Below are 24,255 nucleotides of genomic sequence, written 5' to 3' on the forward strand. Positions count from 1 at the left end.
GACTTTGGGGTCCACAAAACTGGTGGTGGAGAAAGGGGAATCCTGGACTTCATGCTTCCAGAAACAAACATTTCAGTGCAGGAACTCACAGCCTGAATGAGGAACTGCAGTAACCAAATTACATGTGAAGTAAAAATGCACCTCTGAAAGGAGATTCCAGCCAAAAGCAAAAGCTTCTTCAGGTACCAATGTATGGACCCAACTGGAAGAGGACATTGGGTGGAGGTAGCAGTGTAGAGAGGCAAGCAAGTGAAAGCTGATGAGGAATATGTGATGGCAGATGCATGAAAGAACCTTAACCTCTGAATCCTAGTAAATGCTGCTCGTGAATCTCTGAAAACCAAATATGTTAGAAGACAGGGACATTTTTTTTTAATGGCATTAACCTTTTCAACAAAAGGGTAGGATGGAAATACAAAGCACCAAGCATTTTCAAGAAGTAGCTGTTTGAAATACGCTGAATAGCTCTCCAGCTGTGAATCCCTGCCCAAGTTCCTCTAAAAATTGCTAAGAGGCGGCAGAAACAAGAGAGCCAGGATCATTCGTTAACAGCTCGCTGCATAATTGAAGATGTTTATCTCTGGAAGAGCCCTAGCTGACTCTCACATTTTCCCCCAGTGGGCCCAATCACGCAGCTCCTTTGCTCCAAAGAAAAGGTGAGAAATGCACAGCTGTATCAGCTCCACACCAGCGGTGCCCCAAAACAAAAAACCACTGTAAAAGCCGAAACACAAAAACATCACTTCTTTTGGAGCTAGCCATATCTGGCCATTGCAGAAAGATTAAGACATCCCTTATCTCAGGGGCTGCATCCCACAAAATTAGGACGTTTGTTCAGGGAAAGGAGTGTGGAGCTTTCTACAGAGCAGCCAACGCTGGAAGCGCCATACAGACATATTCCACACCCCAATATTTTGGGCATCTATTTTTCCATTTCTTTTAAAGCCAGCTTATGACTACATAAGGGCCTTTATCACCACGAGGACAACCACAACTGTTTCTCCAGACCAAAAGATGGCTTTCATAGGCATTAACATCAAGGAAGTCGAGGTGTAGAGAGAAGGTGACCCTAACATTTTTTCAGTTTTTCTCCTTAGAAAAAGGGATCAAATGCCATTTTATCGGCGTTTGCCTCTGTAGTAACCGATTCCCACCCCAGAGGGTCAGAGCCAGTGCCAATGTCTGCACCATTCCCAAGCTCCTCCCACTATTTTTTCCTTCTTCCTATTTAGGGGAAGAGAGCGAGAGACATTTCCTGAGCTCCAGTTTCATTTTACAGCTCGCATGGCTTCACTGCATACCATCCTCTCCAAAAAGTCTGTGTATGCAGAGGCTCTGCATTTAAAATGGCAATCAGTCCGGTACAGACGCTACTCATCTTCCGGCTCGGGGATGGGGCAAGGGAAATACAAGACAAAGGCTTTCAGAGGACAGTTTTATGGACTTTGTGCAAGATGATTTACACCTTATGCTGAATGTTTCCATGTGCAGATAAACACGCTTCCTACCGACTGGCAAAGAAGATCTGCTTCTTCTGGAGGAACACACGGCCTCCCCCGAGTCCTGCAGTGCAGACAAGAGTATTTGCTGAAGTCTAATCATTGCAGGAATCCGCACAGCCTTCAGCTCCGCCAGACACTAGAGTGACACAGCACTTGCAATCAGCTTCTCACAGCCACCCAGAGCAGTACTGTAAATGCAAGCCCATTTGCAGAGAAGTGAACGGCTTCCAACCTGCACCAAGCAAACTTGACTCAGTCCCCCAGTCCTCCCCTTTCTCTTGTCCGACTCCAGCAGCTAAGGAAGGTACTTTGATTTCTGATGTTTCATCTCAGAGCACCGATTTTCAACCGGGGTGCCACAGAACCCCGGGGTGCTTGCTGCGAGATCCCTTCCGGGATGCCAAGCAATTATTAGCACTGTTAGGGTGTCCAAACCCCTACATACAATTCACAAGATAAACCTAGAGATTTCAGATAGCCTCCAAAACATTCGGACCTGTTGTGCTCTGAGTTTTCAGCAGAAAAAACTGCTCCAGTATTTTTCTGTTGTCAAAAAGCCAAGTGAAAGTTAAAAACTGGCATTTTGTGAAAGGGAAACAATGATCAAGACCTGCTGTCCTAGAGTATTAACTCTACTCTGCCCTTCCCAGCCAAGGAATCACTCTGCTCAGGCCTCAAGGTCAAATACATTTTGGTCAGGTCATTCTCTTACAAGGCGCTGCGTTCAGAGCAAATTACATTTCCTGACATTTAATCCAGGTCCGGTTTGTCACGCAGATTTGGTAAAGCCATTTGTATTCTTTCAGTATCTTCACGCTCCTTTAAAATTAGCTTCTAATTCAGAGAATGAAATCTGTGTTGTAAGGAACAGAAGCAGCTCTGCCATAGTTGTCATCTCTCATGTCGTAAGTCAGCCTGCTTTTCTTAGGCTGGGTTACTGCACGAGCTACTACTGCGCGTTGAAGCATACGCAAGACTATGACAGACAGACAAGTCATCCCTTCTCTTCCGTACTTGTAAAAATAATCTTTGTACAAAGGGGTCTCCAGTTTCTTAAAGAAAGGAACAAACACTGTTGACTTGCTCGGTCAAGATACCAAGCACCATGTATACTTCGTGGACAGGTAAACCATATTCACAAACTCTAACTGCATCAAACTATGCTAAAACACCTTTGTATCCTCCACCCTTGCATGATTAAAGCTCATTTGTTTTCAAAATCTAAGGTCTGGATGTCCTAAATCACGCACAACTACCAAAGTCACCGAGGTCTGATTTTTTAAGAGGCCGACTACCTGGTAGCCCATTTGATTTCAGTAGATAATGTGAATGCAGCTTACCTATGACAAAGGGCAGACCCAGAGTTCATTTACAACAATTGGATTATTTTCCAATAGGCATGTTAGATACAGTGCTACATCCTCTTAAGCTAAGTACAGACAGTCAAAAAGCTCAGGGCTGAATCGATTCAAACTTGGCAGGTTAGTCAAAGTTGTGTAGATTAAAATCAATGAGCAACTGAACAGACATTCACTTCTGATTCCAGAAATGCAGCCACGTGCCTGCAGTGGCCCAAGCCAGAAGCTGGAAGGTGCTAAGAGCCAGCCGGCCGCCCTCCTCGGCTGGAGCAGACAGCTTGAATCTGGAGGGGATCTGTGACAGAAGTTCAATAAACTGATTTAACCTAAATCAGTTAAGTCTGATACCACACCCATCCAGGTTCATCTTAAACTGGTTTCAGCCATTTTGAAAGTGGTTTAAGTCCACTGTACATCTGTTGCGTTACAGATTTGAACCAGTTTATGATCACTGATACCAGTTTGTGTGCAATTTCTGTCCCTAGTCTTAACTGTCCTACGCTAAAAATTTATATTAAGGAATGCAGGTATTCATTTCCCCATAATGCCGACTTCCTTCAGGTCAAGCAAATTATACACAATTTCTTAAGAGAGTCTTACGTAGGAATAAGTGCAGGCTTACGGGCTAGCCTTTCACTGGGTATCACCTAATAGGTTAGATATTAGTTACAACAATATGCTTAGGGTGATGAGACTAAACACAAGGCCTCTCTCATGCCTTGTGCCAGCCAATGCATTTGCTCCACTGTGCAGTGGTGTAGTTTAGCTAAACCAAACCCTGACTCTTCCCAGGTAGTAAGGATCCAAACCCTCACTGAAGGATCTTGTCGCCTTGTCTCCCTTTTGGGCATCCAATGGTGGCATCTTAGAGGCGAGGAATGTCACACCCTGCCCAACTCCCCATGCTCCAGTCCTGGAGCAGTAAAGTGATAAAGCTGCCATCTACTCCAAACCCAAATTAGCCCTCTTACTTTCCATCAGGCCTACTGCCTACAAGCTGGCCCCAAGGTCCTGATCACTAGGAAACCTTCCATCATCACCACTGCAAGTCTATTTTTCCAAGCACCACTTTAACAGAGCCCTCATTGGATTCCCCTTCCACAGTGCTCTTTTGCACATGCCCCTCACATCACCTCCTCTTCAGCCCTTCCACATTTCTCCTACACTGAAGAAGCAGAACGTGACCATCCCTGGCTCCCTCAAACTGCCAACCTTATAACCTGCAATTCCACATGCTCAGGGAGCTTCAGTCCCCGAACTGCCTCCTAGCTGGCTTTTGCACAGGAGTGGGGCTGAGCTGGCTAGGAATACCACCCCAAGCCAGCCTGTCCAGCAAAGTCACAGCATGTCAACACAAAAGATATCCCAAGGTAAAGAAAGGTGTGGCCGTACAGTGGGTCTGCAACAGGTGCCCAGGTACATGCTCGTATCCTGCATTAAACAAAACAGCCTGCCCCTCGGTGAGAGAACGGGGAAAAGCAGGACACTAACAGCACGGAGGCAATTACCACAGAGTGGCTAACAAGCTAGGCTAGAAACTTGTTTTAAGGTCTAACTGGTGAAGCCATAAAATTTACTATAGCACGTTCTGTATAGTATCACTCACTCACTGGGCATTGGCTTGGTCTCAGTGATCTCTCCCCCCTTTCCATCCGGCTGCTTACTCTTGTATTATCCACAACTAAATAAAAAAAGTTCACCCAAAGCACACATCTTTAACAGCTCACCCAAATGATGTGCCAAAAGTTACAAATCCAATCCCAACCATGCTTTCTTACTGTAGGAAGCTACAATATACAACAGACAGGATGTGCAAAAATGATTAGAAGTCTGGCTATGTGCGTCAGCCACGGATGTAGGTACATGTATATAAAGAAGGTGTTTTTTTTTTATAAAAGCATAAGGGTTCCCTTGATCACCTCACTTGATTATGCCTGGCTAAATAGATTTATTCAGGCTTTCCAAATCCACAGGCAGAATCAGTGGTTTCTATTATAACAAAGCACATCTCTTAATATAATAAATGAAGTTTTGGGGAAAACGTCACAGCTCCCAGCCACACCTTCCACCATTCATACCGTCAGGTTCAACAGCACAAGGTAAAGACCAGATCACACAAGGTACCAAACAGTCTCTGGACTTCACATGCAAGCAAAGGGTATACGGCACCTGGCAGGACCGGGCTCTGAGAAGTCCCATGACTTAGAAGGCCCTTCAGGATCACAAGTAAACCTCCAGCCAGTTCAGGATGTAGAAATACAATACCAAAAAATTTATATAATAGCCTCCTTTTTTCATCCAGAACCTGAATTCAGAAAACCTTTTCTGAAGAGTACAACAGGTTTGTGTTTTTGTTTTAAGTGACCATTAAATTGCTACTCTCTCCATACCTGCTGTATGCAGTATATCATTTTGCAGCTCTGCACAGGGCAGAGAGCACTTAGTGGGTGCACCCTTGAAATAGTGACTTACCTGCTCAATTGATACTTTAAGAAAAATAACCCTTTTGAGAAAGCTTGTTTTAATTGCACTGGAAGTGTCTCGCTGCTTCACATGACTGGAGCAAAAGACCATCCAAACAAAGAGTACTAACCCAAAATGTGGAACAGCCAAGAACCCCTATAAAACACCTAGGCTTTCTTTCAAGCAACTAAATTTGACAGATCACTACGTTCAATGCCAATAAGCAAGCGAAGGTGCAATGCCTGCATCTGCATCCCAGTTCATTTCTGCCGCCAAGTGCCACATCAGATAATAAGCCTCATTTCAGGAATGTTTTCATTTAAATGAAACTATAATTCACTTTGCTTTTAAAGCAAACAAAACCCAGTTGGAACCATTATTGTTTCCTCATGTTGCTATTGCTCAGTCATTTTCTCTTTCCAGATGTCTGATGAGAAGTGGAAGTGGTGACTTACCAGGGTTTTATTAAAGCTTCCTCATCTTTTTGAAGCATCCGCTTACCCTTTTCTGAATTTCTTCCCTTTTGTCACAAGGCCTAAGCAATTAAATGGATTAAATGACCCTAAATTAAGAAGTTTATGAATAAGACCATGGCTCGCTAAAGGTTGGCTCTTCCAAGAAGACCAGACAGAACTCGAGGGTCAGCCAGAAGGGTTCTCGTTTCGGCACGTGGCACGTTTTCCCCTGCTCGGGTGGAACATGTTATGTTCGCAGGACTAGGAGTGCTGCGACTTCAGGCCTGAAGTCTGCAGTCCAGAAATGTCCATATAACATCATTAGTAAAACTGAATCTTGATTTAAAATCAGTTCGCTACAGTATTAATGAAAGCTTGAATCTGGAAGGATATGGACAACACTAATGTGCAACTAGTAACAGGAGAATGTATCCATACTTCCCTGCAAACTATAGTAAGGTTTATAGAGCCATTTTAATGACGCTTCAGCCTGTTTATACCCTGCCATAACAAAGCTCCCTTCAATTGAGATAATGTGCACATTCAAGATACTTCAAGTCTGCTTTCCTAAACTATAGTTTGTCTCAACTATAGTTTGGGGGGGGAAGGTTAGGAGGGCGGGTGGACAATTACTGTCGCCAACTGCAAAGTAAATTCCACTCCATGCATTGTATGACTATTTGTGTCTGCCTTTTCTCTGTACAGAAACCCAATCAGAAAAAAAAAAAAAAAAAAAAAAGAAAAAAGGTCTGTGAAGCAAGAACATTTTCTCCTCTAAAAGCCACTATTATTGGTAGCAGGATCCTGGAAAGAGACTTGGATACCACCTGCGAGATCAAATGGTAACAATCAAAAGTTGGGATGGGAAGCAATGCCACAGCCTGCAAAACAGATGAGTTAGCTGCAGATCGCAACATAGGAATACTCCTAAGAGAAACCTCCTTTAGGAAATTAAGAGGTTTGGACAGGGCCACGTTTGCCAAGAACAGCTGGTTGTACTGTTCAGACCCGAGGCACCACGAGTGATTTCGCTCATTTAGCGGTAACCTTCCCTAGCAGGTCTAACTCTAAACAGGACTGGTTAGGTGACGGGAAAATGGCTAGGACAAGGGGTGATCTACCACGCCCATGCCTCCTCCAGCTGCAACTTGCAAAGATCCTCTTCTTTTGTATTTCATGAGCTGCAGCTTGCCTGTGACCTCCATTCCCTTTTCTATAAAACTTCTGGCCAGGAGTCAGGATCATAAGTTGATTTCTTTGACGACTGAATAGGCTCAGACTTCCATAGCTTCCCACTTTAAATCACTAAGACAGCTGCAAGTGGATGCAGGCGAGTACCTGATCCCAAGAACCAGGGCCCCATGTATGTGCGCGAAACCGTTCCAGGTCTCGCCTTTCCTTTTTCTGGAGAACAATGAACACATGCAATTTTTAGTTTGGAAAGGGCCATGCTTGCATTCCCAACGACCCATATGGGTATTGCTTGTGACAGCATGTTGGGGCAGGGGGGATTAATCAAACTGTCACAGTTCTGATCATTCATATTGGTTTATTTTTGCTGGCCCAACACCAACCGAGACTCTTCACATCCAAAAGGAAGACAATGAATTGATGCCTGCCTGAGCTTGGCTGCTTCTGGTAAGTGGCCTGTATAGCAAGAAAACCACTCCAGTTAAACAGGCTAAGTTCCTGATCACAGAAAATAGCCATGTTTATTTCTAGTGACAAAGTTAGGTGACATTCTGCCCCAGCCAAACTGAGATGCTTCCTGCTCTTTGAAAAAGAAGCTGGAGAGATGGAGCAGTAGAAAGTAAGTAATGGTGATCCAAGAGGCCCCTTCCTACTACTGGTTCTTCCATCATCTCAGGGCTGTTGTCCCTCTTGCCTCTCCACAGTCATTTCCTGGGGGCAGGTGGTAGAAGCAGTAGCAGGGGATGAGACTCAGGAACAGAAACTGGGAAAAGCAAGTTAGATGTATCAGGACATGACAACCCAGAGCAACAGGTAAAAATGATAATCCTGACACTTTCCCGGCCTTTTAGGTGGGACAAGGGAATGCCATTCTCTATTACACCTTCCTAGGATGCATGAGAAGGGAGATTATAATATCCTTTATTTCATGTAGGGCCTAGACCAGCGATTCTCATCCTGGAATGCCACAAGATACTTTTACAGTTGCCGCAGGAAGCTGCACAATATTAGCACTGAGGTGTGCAAGCAACTACACTACTCACAAGGCAGACAGAGATTTCAAACACTGACCCAGACAAACGCTTTGGGTAGAGGCACTATCTTTTATCAGACCAACTAAATAGTTGCGCTTTGTGCTTAGACCAATATGGCTACAGCCAAGATCCCTGAAACATTAACTCAGAGCATTAAAACCCATTCTGCCCTGCTGTGGTCTTCTAGTCCTTGAAACAGAAGAATTACTTTTGTATTTGACTGTAGTCAAGAAGAGTAAAACCAGAGCTGCCATTTTCTGAGGGGGACCTTGCGTCTAAAAAGGGTGAGAACCATTGGCCTAGACAGATGCCATTTATACCAATGTAAATATGTAAGGGACAGAGGATGCAAACTCCTTGACTGGTGTAAAATACAGGTGTCATGTCTGCAGCTTGTCCCAGGAGAGCCATTTGATCGGGGCAAACCAACTATCACCTGTCTCCTAGTGGAAAATGCACAACAGTAGCCTGCAGTCTGAGCTATCCCCAGGATAAACCGCACACCCACTTGTACAAACCCAGCTATCATTTACACTGTTGTACAAAACCACTATGGATGACACTTTATGCACTTACCTGTCCCGGCACACAGAGCTCACCTATCACACCTACAGGTATTTAAATGACAAAATTCACAATACTAAACCCACTCTTGACAAAGTGTATTAATGCTGTTTTGTAAGAGATACTTTACACTTTGACCAGACTGTTAGCCTTCATCCTTTAAGCAGAGCTTCTCCTGCATCTCAGGGATGAGCTCTCCCCAGATGCTTTACCCAGAGGCATAACCGAGCAGGGGCTGCAGGCAGGCTGTTGGCAGTGATGGTTGCTATTTTTGTGCCCCCCAAGTCAGCACCCCGGGATGTTGTTCTAGTCACCTCCCCTCCCCTTTGTCATGCTACTGGCTCTACCCTCAACATATAAGATCCACCTGGACCAGATGGAGGTCTCAACCTGGGCTGTGTGGAGATCATGCAGGGGGCTGTGGGTAGGGGCAGTGAATTGGGCTCAGGATGCCCTTCATGGGCTTGAGTTCTGTGGGCACTGCACAACACCCAGGCTGCATCCAGTGCCCTCCTTCCTGCAGCCCACCAAGAAGCGAAAGGACAAGGGCAAAGTGACTGGTCGGCACCATCAGAACTGCTGTTACTAGCGAGGACAAAATGCCACGTTCCCACAGCCATCTGCTATGCTGCCTTTCTGGCTTTGCCACCCCCTGGGAGAATAGGTCTACTTGCCCCTGAAGCTGCTTTTTTCCCCAAACCTGCCGATTCCCTTTCTGGACAGGGAAGTGGGGCAGAAGTAACCCTGCTGGACTGCATGGTGAGGAAGAGTGCATGCTGCCCAGAGCCAACAAAGCTCCCTATTTAAAAAAAAAAAAAAAAAAAAGTCATAGGAGAGCACATGAGAGGCTGGAGACAAAACCTTCCTTCTGCCTCTGGCTCTTCTCAGCCAAGTTGCCGCTCCAAAGCAGGCAAGGGCACCATATGCCTATGAAGGGCAACCAGAGGTGAGGAGATAATCTCCTGTGGCAGCAGGACTGCCAGGAACAAGACAGGCAGGATACCAAGCAATCTTTTCATCTAAGAGCGTGAAATGAAGGGTCCTGCTTTTTATACAAGGAAGCACTAGCCCAGCCTCTCGCCATGGGGGTGGCCAAGGAAAAACGATACGCACTGCTCCTCCTGCCAGGACTGTGCGCAGGCCGATGGCCCCACTGCAAAGGATCTGTGAACCGTAGAAAGATGAATTGGGAGTTCCCTCACAATACTGGTTGAAAAAGTCTTAAAGCCGATATTGTTGCTGCTTTATTGGTTCCAGTTTACATTAAATGTTCCTTTCCTCCCAAAAAGATAAGCTGGCGTTAGAACAGGGTGCTGCCACGAGATCCTGGATAGTGTTCCCGGGTCCCGTGCAATATTCAGTGATAGGTGTGAAAACACCTACACAATTCACCAGATAAACCCAGAGAGTTCAAACAGAAATGCAAACTAAAAACAAGCCTGCCCTGCTGCGGTGACTGAGTTCTTTGCAACAGGAGAATCACTCTATTATTCTTCTATAGCCAAAGAAACCCCAAGTGACAGCTAGGAACTGGCATCTTCCAAGGGGTGCCTGGAGTTTAGAAAAGGTTGAGAACAACTGCTTTAGAAGAACAGTTAAGCTGATGGGGACATGAGCAAAAGCAATAGGTTGTGGAGAAAAAAAAGCCATCGTTCATTTCCACTGATGACGCTCCAGCCTATACCTTTGAGCCAAGGGAAATAACGCCGACATAACTGTGGAGTTATTAAATCAATGTCCAACAACAAAAGTTACATACATTGCATTTTTGCCTTCAAAGAGAGCTTTACGAGTGTTAATTGCACCGAGGCGCATTGGGAAGAGAGTAGAAGAATACCCACGTTCAAAATGAATGTCCCCCCTTTGAGCAACTCTCACTATTATTAAATAATCAGAGCTGTAATGATAGAAGTGCCCGAGTAAGCGATGGTTACATTACGAAGTTGCCTAGCCTCCTGGCCAAAACAAAACACTAATACACTTCTCCTAAACTGCAGCATGATAGACTGCCTGCCAATGCAGCTTCATAGGGTGTACAAGAATAACTTGCCTATAAGCCTTTGTAGAGATTAGGGAATGTAAAGGTGGGGATTAATGGGCTTGGACGGCTCTCAAAAAAGCCACATGGAAGATGAGTTCATAGACAATAACTGCAAGGGGCTTTCTTTAAACTTTAGGGTAAGTATCTGGCTGCGCATGACTCAGAGCTTTTAAACAAGGGGCCTAAAAATGACTGGTATGTAATCTCCAAAACCATAAATGTTAACTCCTTTAGATAAAAGGTAAAGGGCCCGTCTCTGCACAGCCTTGTGTGTTTGAAGCCATACAGTATCAATTCAAATGCTTTTCTGTTCTTCAAGGAAAAGCCAGAGAAGACAGAACTGCGTGCTGGTTTCTTGTGCCACAAGAACCCTGGGCTCTTCTAGATATTACACACCCAAAAGAGAGGCAGCACAAAATAAAGGCATTTATATCATCAAGTTAAGGGGAAAGAAATCTCTGGTTTTTAAACCTGGCAGGAGACAGCGGAGGAAGGCAATTAAATGCAGGGGGAAGGGTTCTGAAAACTGTTGGTTAATAAAGCAGTCTCTTTTTATGCTACATATTGACTGCTAAGCCACAAGGCAAACAGGCAAGGCAACCAGCTGTTCCTGTCAGCTGTTTTCCTTTAATAGTACATGCATCAAAAAGGAAAGCAGCTTCCATTTAACTAAAAGCAAAACAAGAGAATAATGCATTTGCCAAAAAGCCAGGACTGCACTGTCAAGGTGTTAGAGTTAGACGTCCGCTTTAGCCAACCACCCTGCACTCCCTCATCTCTGTACCTTTACCTGGAGATGTCTACCGAGTGTAGACACACCCAGGCAACTTCCTTCTGCAAGCAGACTCCTTTGTAATGTTCTCAGCTCCCACCATTTTATTATACATGTTGCAATATCCTGAATCCACTAATCCTAGAGACATGAGATTATGCGAGCATCTCAATTTTCATTTAAAAAGGCTTCTAACTCCTTATGGGGTAGAGAAAGTACAAGATTATGAATGCTAAGAAGACTCCAAGCTAGAAGAAAAATTATAAGAATCATTAAGTTATAATGATTTAAGAAAACTGTGATTCTTTGGCAACTTGATTTGATTTTTTTAGAATTAAAAAAAAATAAATAAATAAAAATAAAAAAAAAAAAAATGTAGGGCTGGAAGAAACCTCCAGAGGTCACATCTAGTCCAACCCCCTGCCTGAGGCAGGATCATCCCTATCCAAACTATCCTATACGAATCTACCGTCTAACCTATTAGCAAAAACTATACAGGCAATCAAAACCTGACAATACAAGGCATAACTCCCTAACCTGCCACAGGTAAAACAGGGGGACAACAGTGGCCATTGCCCTGCTGCTGCAACAGTTGTTAAAAAAAAAAAAAAAAAAAAAAAAAAAAAAAAAAAAACACACAACACATTTGAGATCCAAGAAGAGGGCTACAGAGGACGGCAAACTCCCCCTGTACCAATCTGACCATGGGATAAAGCTTCCTTCCCAAATCCATAGGTAGCAAATCGGTCTGACCCTGAGCAGAGGGGCAATGCCCTCCAGCCACAAATCTCTGGGTTTTCGTCCCAGCAGGAACACTGCACACAACAGTCAAAACCCGCAGCTTCCACTGAAGCCAGCCAGCATTTCTGAAAAGGATCCCACCCCACCCCTCCACCAAAATGTGTGGCAATGAGAGGGGGAAACTCCTTTCCGGCCCCACATGGCAACCAGCAAGGCCTAGAAGCATGGGAAATGCCCATGTCCTGCTATGGGCACAGCTACTCCTCGATCACCCTCGACTCATGCCTGTCCAACCTAGTCCTGAACACCCCCAGTGATGGCACTGTTTCCACAACTTCCCTAGGCATCTATCCCGCTGCTTGCTGCTCTAACAAAGACGACATTTTTACTGATATCTAATCTAAACCTACTTGGCTGCAATGCTGGGCCACTGGCCCAAGTCCTGCTCTCTGCAGCAAAAGAGGCGTTTCCCCTCTACTTTATGGCAGCCCTTCAAGTATTTGAAGACTGCTATCATGTCTCCTCTGAAGTGCCTTTTCCATAGGCTGAACATGCCTAATCTCCTTCAGTCTGTCCTCGTATGACTTGCTTTGCAAGCCCTTAATCATTCTTGTTGCTCCCCTCTGGACTCTAACTTCTTGTCCTTTTTAAATGCAGAGCCCAAAACTGCACGCCATGCTCTAGATGAGGCCTATCCACTGCTGAGTAAAGAGGCACCATCACCTCCCATGTCTTGCACCTAATGCTTCTATTGATGCCGCTACCGAAAATCGCATTTACTGCTTAAAAAGTTTAACAATACAGCTATCCAGAGCCCGTTACAAATTCTATTATGTATTAATTAGGGCTTATCTATAGAGGAAACGTTCAGAAAAGGCACTGCATAATAGAGATTCCAAAATTAAATTATTCCAAGCTTAAAGTGCAGTTTTGTTGCTTAAATATTCACATGGGGCCTAATATGAAATAGCTATTGCATTTTAAAATACATGTGATACCTTATTTTGCAATAGCTTCTGCATGCAGATAGATTTTACAAGTTATCCCTTCTGGTGAGTGGCAGAAACCATTCCAGCTGGTGGGAAATGATCTGGCAGGAGTGGGCGAGACTGAATAACAAAGGGATACTAGAAGGAAGTGGTGAATAAATACCCCAAGGACATTCCCATGCCAAGATTCAGATGGTCAATTCTGTAGCCCCTCTTGCTCAACATGTAAAACGCGATGGCTACAGCCAGGCCCTGTGTCAACTGCTGCAAAGCTGGACCTTACCTCTTAAAAGAGCCCCCCTCCCGCTGCCCCGTATTCTGCATCAATACACTACGCAAGACTAAAAATTGTGGTATATTCATTTCTTATGTGGCGACTTCAAATGACAAACAAAAGAAAAATCATCATGACAGTGGGGTTACCTTAATAATAAACTCCATTTGCTACGAGCCACAGACATTTGCGGTTGCAAGCTACACGTTAGGCAGCTAGGGACTGTTCACATACCGGCTGTGCTGCTTTATACAAAGCACCTCTATGAGATATAAAACTGAACACCCACATTAGGGGCTGGACCAACAGCACCTTCAGTGAAAACATAAGCCCTGCACCATAATTACACAGTACAATAAAAGCTGGTGATCAGAGCACATCAGGTAGCTTTGAACTAAGAAACAATTCTACCAGTAATTACTAAAATGAAAACAGTCTGACTGTTGATGCCCCATCTCCAAGTGTCAGAATTATTAATCCTCTGAAATAAATGAAACAGCTTTACTGGTCTTTAATTACTTTATTTTATCTGGTTATGAAAAACACTGCAATGACTTACATTTGAAAGCAATCTTCTTTATGATTATGAGGGCCAGCAACTTCAAGAGAATGAAAGTAGAGACTCCAGGGACCACTCCGCCCCACTGTGAAGCATGCAGGACCCCACCGGCTACGGGAGACTTTCAGAGATTTCAACCTACAGTCTTAGATTGGGTGGCAACACCATGCCTGGTCATTGTAACCGATGGTTCAAGGAGCCTTCCCGTTGGACACGTGCAAGAATCTGGAAAAGGCTTCAGCCAATTAAGAGATTAAGTTGGTTACAGAAGTGGGCCTATAGATCAATCAATCAAGATGGAGAAACTCTCCTGGTTTACAGACAAAGGGTTTTTTAGGTTGTTTCCTCCTACGGTCTGGAATCCTCCCATCAGTTTCTGGATAGTAGCAGCAACCCTGCTCAAACAGGTAAGAAGGCTTTCGTGACTACTGAAGCCATGACGACACAGATTGTCAGGGGGGTCTTGAATTTGGGGTCAAGCAGGTGTCAGAGGTACTTGACCATCTGGTTCTTCCCAAACTGTTAAGTACAAGATGAATCTCTGAAGGACCTGGTATAGGAAAATGTTGAGAACCACTGGTTTCCTGCTGCACTGCAGCCGTCCAGCCTGTCAGTGATTTGTAGGCTATCCACAAAGACAGTTTTAAAGGATTCGCTAGTCCAAATACACCAAAGAGGGTCCCTGCCAGCCATGCTACTTCAGAGTGGGCACGATCACCCATATTTAGTGAAATGCAGCAGCTTTCCACTTGCTCAGTATGCATTCAGTATGCTGGTTCCAATGTAAAAGGTAAACTGCTTGCATGTTTGGCTACCTTAGCAACTACTTCGCTTTGCACGGGCCTGAGCTGCCAAAGCTTGACTACCAAATCCCCAGCCAGGCACTCACGGACTTAAAGCAGGGCAGCTCCAGAAAGTTTGTTGTTGTAGAACTTGATCCATCTTGTGCCATCTATCCAGGGACAGCCGTTTCCAAGTACAAATCCCTTATGCATACAGCCTCCAGCCATGCTCTTACTTCACAGTGCTGCCTTGGTGTACGACGGAGCCAGTAATACGGAGATCCTTCAAACATATGCATGCAAGCAAGCATGTGAACATGCAATTCCTGAAAAACAGTAAGAGCTGGGCCACCTCATCCAACATAATCTGTAGTGTAAGGCATGGAACTTATTTCTGGACCAGCACCTCCGACTTTGGACGATGCTGTGTTATTCCAGTTGGTCTGGATGGTACAAAGAGGCTGACTGTGTGTGCGCGTGCGTGTGTGCGTGCGCGCATTTTTTTGTGTACAGATGGATCAATGAGATACTATGACAATTAATTTACTAAGACCAGCTGCATTAGAGACACCCCATGCCGTTTGCATTTGTTTATGCTTATGCACAAATATCCCCGTTTAAAAATGCAAGGCTATAGCTTGACATGCAATTGCTCTTTTAAAATAATGCTTAAAAGCATATAGCATTCAACTTTTCAGAAGCAGTTTGGGACCTCTAAATGTCTGGGAATAAGTCACCTTTCTGGTCAGAACTGCTCTGGAAAGTGTCTAAAACAACTGGGAGTCAAATATTCCATTTATAACACAAAGGAAAAGGGGCAGCATCATTCAGCAACCATACCGCTTCAGAACAATATAATCATGGGGGAAGTGCTGGCAGGGCTCTCAGGTCACATTTAGTCCAAACTCCTGCTCAAGGCAGGAGCATCTCACTCAAGTTTAACCTGCTCTTAATAACCTGGAGACTCCACAGCCTCTCTGGGTAAATAAAAACCAAAATGAGGACACAGGGGTATAGGTTGTAGCCATGTTGGTCTAAGGACATAGGCAGACAAAGTTCTTTGGGTAACTCTGATATCTTTTATTAGACCAACTGAATAGCTGGAAAAAAATTCTTCTTTGCAAGCTTTCGGGTACAAACACCTTTCGTCAGGCTGAGGAAGCATCTGCAGTTGGTGCGCGCTCTTCCTGGATGGACTGAATGATGACGACGTAGGCACTGCGTGCAAGACTAACTAGGAGCATCTTAGGTGCGAGTATGGAGTGGGGTTCAAACTCCCCCACCAGCAGAACCAGTTTCTCCCTCAAAGAGATTATTTGCCAGACCAAAAACTTATTCCAGCATCCGCTGCTGCGTCTGCCACTCTGTGCCTAGACACGCGTATGCCCATTAACAATTTCAGAAAGTGCTTGAGGTCCTTTAGCCACTATTGGCTCTGTGTTTAACAACTGAGACCTTTAACACTAGCATAAAAACATTGCAAGGGATTGAAAAGCAGGCAGCGATTATGTGCCTCTTCTTATAACCTGACTTATCAGCTCCTTGCATTAGACAAGGGTATTCTACGTGAGCAGAGCCGACTTGTAATGTTCAGTTTAGCAGTCAGTTCTGAAAACACATAAGCTGTAAAACAGTCGAGTTCTTCTGCCCTACTCTGAACTTCTCATTTGATTGCTCCAAGCCATACATTGGGACAAATACACAAAACAGACCTCTGGGGGAAGCAGCAGCCAACTCTCTCTAACAGGAGACTCTCAGAGTGGCAATACAACTTTTTCTTAAAGAAGATCACAAGGAATTTTGTTCAGCTAAATTCAAAACAGGCAGTTGGCCAAATGCTTTAAGGGCTTCTTGGGATTCACCAGCTCTGAAAAGGGAGCAGCACTGTTCAGGGTAGAAATATTAGTTGGTTGTGATAGAAAATGGTGGCTTAAAGAAGTAACTGCTACTACTGTATTAAATTCATAGCAGCTTCTTGATGACATGCGGTCAGAAAATGGAGAAGCACATGCATCTGTTGCCCATTCAAAATGATTGGTAATAGGGGAGGATGGGGGAGAAGAATCCTCTCCTCACTAAAGAAAAATTAAGAGATTCACTCCAGAAGTGTTTCCCTGCTATGCAGGATCAGAGAAAAGGTAGGCTGAAAGGGATCTCATCAGGTCCAACCCCCTGCTCAAGGCAGGATCATCCCTATCTGAACCATCCCGGCCAAATGTCTGTCCAATCTGCTCTTTAAAATTTCCAGGGCAAAAACTACACAGCTTCTCTAGGCAGCCTGTCCTATACCTGAAACCTTCAGCTCTAGCAGGAGCAACCCATGGTCAGTTCTGACCCGTTTCCACCTGATAACCTGGGACAAATTAGCTTTTCCTGACAAATGCAGGAAACAAACATTTAAAACCACATCCCAAATTATTTTGGAACCTTTAGGAGGCAGAAATCTTTGAAGTATATTCCTGCATATTTAGAAAGAGCCCTAAGTAGTGGTGGATAACAAAATTGGAATATTATTCGAGTTAAATGCTATATAAACCGTCTTATTTCTATATAAGGATATGCTCTCTGCTTATGTTCCAGGAAAATGTGCTATAATCAGCAAAGGCACTCCAGGAAAAAATAACTGGGACAAATTCTCTGCATGTTACATAGAAAAGCAGGGTGGTAAATGCAGATTTTAAAGGCAGTTTAAGTAGAGACTAGAGTCTGTCAGGAGCATCTGTAGAAGGCAGAGTAGATTTGTACCCTACAGACTAACCAAAGCAGATTGATCATAGGGTTGAATGAACATCAGTCTCCAGCCATAGCTTAGTTCAGAAAAGCAGTCTTGTGGAGGAATAGCTCCCTTTTTTCTTGTAACCAGTCTCCAGCGGTGATGAGATCCATGAAGAAACTGGGTTGTCCCCCCAAACTGCTGAGCATCATTCACTCATTACATCAAGAATGAAGGCAACTGCAGTGTATGAAAACAAAGAATCAAACACCTCCGGCATCTACAATGGGGTCTTAGCCCTATGCTTTAACGTCTACTTTTCATTTCTGCTTTCTCTTGCGTTCAAGGACAGCCATGATGGCATTTATCTTTGGACCAGAATAGACAAAGGCTTGTTCAACACTGCAAGGTTTAGAGCAAAAACCAAGGTGAAAGAACTGGTATTGAAAGACTTCCTGCGTGCAGATGACATGGGCCTGGTTGCCCACAGTGCATCTTCCCTGAAAAATCTCTTGGGCGGATTGAGTCACGCAAAAGCTTTAGGAGGGCAATTAGTCTCAAAAAGACTGCGATCATGTACCAAGAGATGGAAGCACCAGTGACTGACACCACCCTGGAAAATAAATCATGGTGTCATTGAGTTTTTGCTACTTGGGTTCTAGAGTCAGCAGAAATCTTGACCTTCAGACTGAACTGACCAACAGAATTGGAAATGAGCAAAGAATTTCAGGCTATTACAGAAGTGTGCATGGAATAACAGTAAAATACCAGCTAAGGTAAAGATGAGAATCTATGAGAAGCGTGTGCTGCTCTTCCTGCTTTATGGTTCCACATGAGATGAGCTACCTATGCACGCCCCTGAAAATAAAGTGGGAAGACAGAATACCAAACACAGAGGTACCGGAGTGCATAGGACTGATGCACTTAAAAACCACCATCAAGATGAGGAGGTTGCGATGGATCAACCATGTCGGGAGAATGGGAGGAGACCGTATCCAAGAATATTTTGTACAGCAAGATTCAAGATGGCTTTACAAAGTGGGGTTGCCCTTTAGGGCAGTCCTGTGCTGTGTGCAAAAAACGATAAGAAGTCATTCAACTTCAGTGCAGAAAGCTGGGAGGAGCATGCAGAATCCCATCTGGTCTGGCATTGGGCGCAGCTCAACATGAAGCAGCTTTGATCCAGAGGGTGGAAGCAAAGTGAGAAAGAAGGAAGCCGCGCATTGCAAACTTGAACTCCTACTCAGACAACACATGGATCTGTGAAACTTGTCACAAGCTGTGTCGCTCTCAAATTGGGCTCATCAGCCACAACAGGATTCATCATCAGGCATCTGACTAGATCCAGAGGATCAGTGGTTGCCTACCTCCAGAGAAGTTAAATTTAGGTAGCCCAATGCCTCTTCTTCCAAACCTAATTAAGGTAAAAAGAGCAGTTTTCATCTTCCGAAATGCATGCAGGAAGCCAGCAGAGGAGGAAGGGAGTTGCTGCTGCAATCCAACTGCCATTGTATTTATATTTCCGTTCTCTCAACAACAAATATATTCAACTGGGACTAAAAATGAGGTGCCGCTTACAAAACAAAGACCTGGTTCCTGGAGAGAAAGGAGTGAAAAAAGGAGGTTTGGGTTCCTTGGCAGTGTTATCAGGTGTGCTCAATTAGTTTTGAAAGAATGATTCATTTCCTTGTGGAAGCTACAACTGCAGTAACTAGGAAGTTATTGACTCTCAGCCAGCCAAGGTATTATGCACTCAGGCACAGGCAATTTCCCCTTGAAAGGGGAAGGAGAAGGGACTGGACAGATTCCTCTCTTTCTTGTATAGGCCATTACTATTAAAATAAAAGCACTCTGACCACACTCCTTTTAGGTAAGCAAGAAACAGTTTCTTACCATCTATCACCATATATGACTCAGCACAGTATACTGAAAAATCATAGCTCACTTACTTCTTTGTCCTGCTATTCAGGCAATGCTAGCACATCTACACTGCAAACTTAAAATGTCCGGCAGCAGTCCTTGCACACTGCTCAGAGCACACAACCTTGCAAGCTGAAAGCAGTGTAACACCACTCCTAGAGAAGCAAGTAAAATACCCAACAAACCAGTTTTCCATCTTTACAAAGATGGTAAAGGAAGAAAGCAGGACGACCAGGTTTTCCCAGAACTGGTCAACTTCTTATTTAATTATCCTCAATTCTGCTTTAGAGAACTGCTCTCAAAAATCACTGTTTCCACATGAATGAATCATGAAATTCACATTAATGTTTAATTGATGTATAAGAACATATTCAGGAGGAAGTGCCTTGGATGACTTTAATGCTGACTGGTCATCCAAGGTCCATCACCAACATCAAGGTCATGCAAGGCACTTCCTCCCAAACATGTTCTTGTACTACCTGCTGCCCCACACTCAGCTGGTCGCCCAAAGGAAGTTAACTTCATACAGCCAGACACTGGACTGGGGAAAGAGGCAATGAATGTTGAGTCAAACACGTGCACCAGAATCAAGTACCTCAGGAAATAAGCCATTTGGGAAATCAAACAGGTGCTTCCACATCCTGAATGCGTGGAACAGCAAATATTGGGGGAAGAAAGGACAAGGAGGATACAAGCAACATATTCCTAGCACCTTTCTTGCAAGCCTGCCTTGACCTAAAAATGTAATGAAGACTCATTTCCTAGACAAAGCAGCTGGAAAGACTGACAATCAGTTTAAGAAAAAAAGCTTTGAGAGGCTGTAATTGTCACCCAAGACAGTGGCAATATTGTAGACTCATTAACTGCTCTACACCCACAGGACTGTTTAGCCAGGGCTAGGCAGACGGGCAAGAGAAAACAAAATGGAAAAGCTGCATCTCGGGTGTGGGTGCACGTACTCAAGTGTTCCTAAGATCACATGTTCTTTGTTCAGTCTCGTGTCTCCTTAAATCCCTGGCCCAGGAACGTAATGCACCACCTCCTTGGATTTTTCCCTCTAGTGCTGTCCAAGGCCAAAAACACAGAGCAAGAAGCATGCACAGAAATCAGAACCACCCCTCCCGGCCCTTCCCCTTCCCTCAAGTGTGATAAGCCTGTCCATTTGGCATCCACCCAGACCGCTCTTAAAAAAGGAAAATAATTTAAGATAGTTTTCCTCGTGCAATAAGGTGCTCTGACAGTCAAGCGGCTGCATTCCTCGATTAGAAAGAAGCCAGTTTCTGTGATATTAGTTCACAAATGGATTCTGCAGAGATGTATTCTAGTCAGAATTGAATGAAACCAGTCTTTGCTCCCTCTAGACCAGTAGCCAGTTAAGAGTCATCCCTGTTTCGGAAAGGAGTATTTTAAATGAAGTTTGTCCCAAACATAAAAGGGAAACTACTTAAATGCAACTGAAGTGATTGTAGGCTTCAAGGAAGGTTTGAGCAGACAGTTTTATTTAACAAGTCTTGCCCAGTACAATGGTTGACAAAGGCAACATTCACCAATCTTGTGAAATTTTGTCCATTCAAAAACCTCAGTATTAACTGTAGATAGATATAGGTTATGTGGATGGCCCCGTTTCCTTATCTTATCTGTTTCCTTGGTTTCAGTATCGCTATGTGGGTGAAGACAGGAAGAAGCCTACTGCATTCACCAAATGCACCCAAGTCTGAGGAACAGCAGAAGCTTAAAGAAGAGGGACAACTTTGTATAAAACTATGATTTCCGTGCAGCACCACTGACTAGTCCTCATCCATTAAAATTTATGTCACTTTTATTCACAGAGGAATCAAAGGTTACAGAGTTCTAGTTCATTCTTGATCTGTTTGCTAGTACGTGCATAAGGTCAGGGAACAAACATGCCTACCCCTTAAACATCCTTTGTCTGCAGGCACACCAGTGAAGCAGTGCAGCTACATGGTACTATCTGTTAACCAAGAACAGTAAGTGTAGTATTTGAGCCTAGGGTGATAACAAACAGCTCGGGTTTGTTAATTCATCCAAATAAACTATTCAATCAAATCAGACCTCCTCCTCCCTCCTACAAAAGGCAGGCATTGTGACCAGCTGGGTCACTTAAACACCATCAACAGAGCAAGCAAACAGGCTGGGGTAAAGAACAACATCTGACAGAAGAAGCAAAAAAGGAGAAGAGACCAAACTTGCCAGGAATTATATTCTTTGAGCCACACGTGAGTCCTGCTAGTTAGAACTGAGCAGAAACCAGTGCCAGAAGCCACAAGGAGATGCAGCTTGGAGAACCTGAGCAAAAAAGCAAGCAAGCCTAAGAAGCTGTTGAGTGGAAGAGGAAAGGATTGAATTTTGTTAAATGGTCCCAGCAGGCTTTCATTCTGGGAGCACCTCATGCAGAAGGCCTGGAGCCACAGCTTACAAATTCCACCCGAATGCAACTTAGCCAGTAGGCCAAGTGTTAACAGATCGCACAAAGCCAAGCGCTACTGCTACCTAAGCAGTTTCTGAACTCCAGGTGGTGGCCGTCTTCCCCGCTGAAGTTTCAGGACATCCACATGACCAATTCTGTTTAAAATGCTTGTGGATACCAAGCGTGCACTGCTCTACTTTTAAATGGAAGTAGTTCATACCTTCAAAAGCAGATGTTCTTAATGTGTCCTTAATCTCCACAGACAGCTTATCTGTAAAATATAAATGAATACACAATTAAATAAGGAAACCAGAGTTTTAAACAGACTACTAGGATGTGATAGAGACCACAGTCTTATCAGGGCTCAGCAGGCCAAGTTTTAGTCCATGGCTTCAAGTAAGCATAATCCATTGGAAGTGTTGCTAATTTTTTTGCCACCCTCCCATTTCTGTAGCTGGATCTCCTTTAATTTGCTTTGTCACCTAATGGCTACACAAAGCAAAATAGGCTTTAGATTACTGACCCATTCGTGAACGCTAAGAGAGTGTACATTTATGGTATGGCATGGACCGCCATTTGTACAGCAGCCTCTGATAAAAACTAGATGGCACCACTCGAGCCATTCGGATTAGCACCAGAGGGGACTACCGTGATAATCTAGTTTGAACACCTGTGTATTGCAGCCCACAAAATCCCCAAATTAAATCCTTCTTTAATATTAGAGCCTATCTTTTAGGAAAAAAGGAAAAACCTCCCAGCTCAATTTTAAAAACTGGTTTCTGATTAAGTAGGTTGCTGCCTATGAAAGCTTATGCCTCTCTGAATCAGTCAGTCTTCTGCCTGCCCTGCCTTCTGCCCAATTTTAAAACTGTAAATGATGGGCAACCCATCATTATCCTTGATAATTAACCACTGCAACAACTTGCACTTGCTTAAGTTCGTGCATTTTTTTTCTAATTTGAACTTTTCTGGCTTCAACTTCCAGCCCTGGATAATTTTATACCACTGCCGGTTTGATTGAAGAGCCCTGTGCTATCAAAGTCCTGCTCCCTGTAATACAGGTACTTCTACTGATCATGTCAAAACCTTCTCTTTGACCTCCAGTAAGCTAAATAGGTTCTCTCTCACCATGAGACAGGTTTCCAAGTCCTTAAAGACACATTTGCAGTCTCTCAGACCCCTTCCAATTGGTCAGTATCCTTGAAACCCCGGATATCAGAACTGGACCAAATATTGCAGTTATTTACAGAAGATGCAGAAGCAGGAGTAGAGAGATTTTACATTTTCCTGTTTCTGTATCCAAGAATCACATTGGCCCTTTTTTGCCGCATCACCATACTAGGAGCTGACTTTCGAGTAATTATCCTTTAAAGTTACTTTTTCTAGGCCACAGATTCCTAAACTGCAGTCAGTCCCTAGTGGTCCAAACACTGCTGACTCAAAAATGCTGTTGCTTCTCTTGGTTTCTGGTTGAAAGGAGACGGAGCAAGAAGAAACAGCACAAGCAACATCTCTCAGAAAGAACGCCACCCTTAACACAAGAGAGAGCAAAAATGCAGTGTGCCTTCACAAGTGTTACTGTTTTATGTAAGCAGTTGTTCTACGTGCCACAGGTATGCCAGGAGATTGTGAATAAGGATACAGGTCACCATGTGACGAGCTGTTAAAATGATGACTACATCATGAAAACATCTGAGAAGCTGTAGGCAGCTTGATTTTATTCTCCATTACTTCATGCCTCATTGTTTCGTATGTTTATATACCGAAAGAACACGCCGCAGCCCTCCATGCAGAAGTGTACGTAGCATATCAGCTGATGAAACCCTAATCAGAGCTGAAGGTCAGTGAAACTTTTCATAAAACAGTAGAGAAGTTGGGCTGGGAGGGACTTCCAGATATCATCTAGTCCACTCCCTGCCTGAGGCAGGGTCATTCCTATCCAAGCCATCCTATACAAATCTATCCTCTAACCTCTACCGTCAATCCTGACCCGACACAAGACATCACACCCGAACCCACCACCAGTAAAGCAGGGGGACCACAGCATTTGTACCAGTGCTTCCCTTATTCACTTTGTGCCCAAAAGGTTCCCAGACCTTTGACATGGCAAAACTTACTTTAAAAGTGAAGACAACTAAAAGACAAAAAAACTTCTTTTACTGCACTTCAGGCAAGACAAGCTGGTACTTAAAAGGCAATACAGAATATATCTTTCCATGCCAACACGGGGGAATGCTTATATTCCCAGATATAATAGAGCTAAATTTGTCCCAGATTCTAGGAGATGGATATTTGTCGGCTTTGCCCTTACATTACATTACTGAAACTATGCCCCAATACTAGTACTGGAAGGCTGCTCCAGAAAGTTGTTCTGGAATGGTTAAAAACTTCTCATTTCCAACAGAAATATACTCTTGGCCAGTTAATATCTATTTGCTTTTGTGTGAGCATGGCCCTTAGCTTAAATAA

The 24,255-nt window shown here is 44.0% G+C and overlaps 1 protein-coding gene across 1 annotated transcript in view; it reads right to left on the minus strand.

The window, feature by feature from the left end:
• Positions 1-22,061, minus strand: part of MAP4 (microtubule associated protein 4) — a 164,922-nt gene extending 142,861 nt beyond the window's left edge. The window contains 1 exon segment of the mRNA XM_014525701.2: positions 22,007-22,061. The gene's annotated coding sequence lies outside the window, so the exon portion shown is untranslated.
• Positions 22,062-24,255: the final 2,194 nt, after the last annotated feature.

This window comes from Alligator sinensis, unplaced genomic scaffold (genome assembly GCF_000455745.1).
Source record: "Alligator sinensis unplaced genomic scaffold, ASM45574v1 scaffold1296_1, whole genome shotgun sequence".
Taxonomy (NCBI): domain Eukaryota; kingdom Metazoa; phylum Chordata; order Crocodylia; family Alligatoridae; genus Alligator; species Alligator sinensis.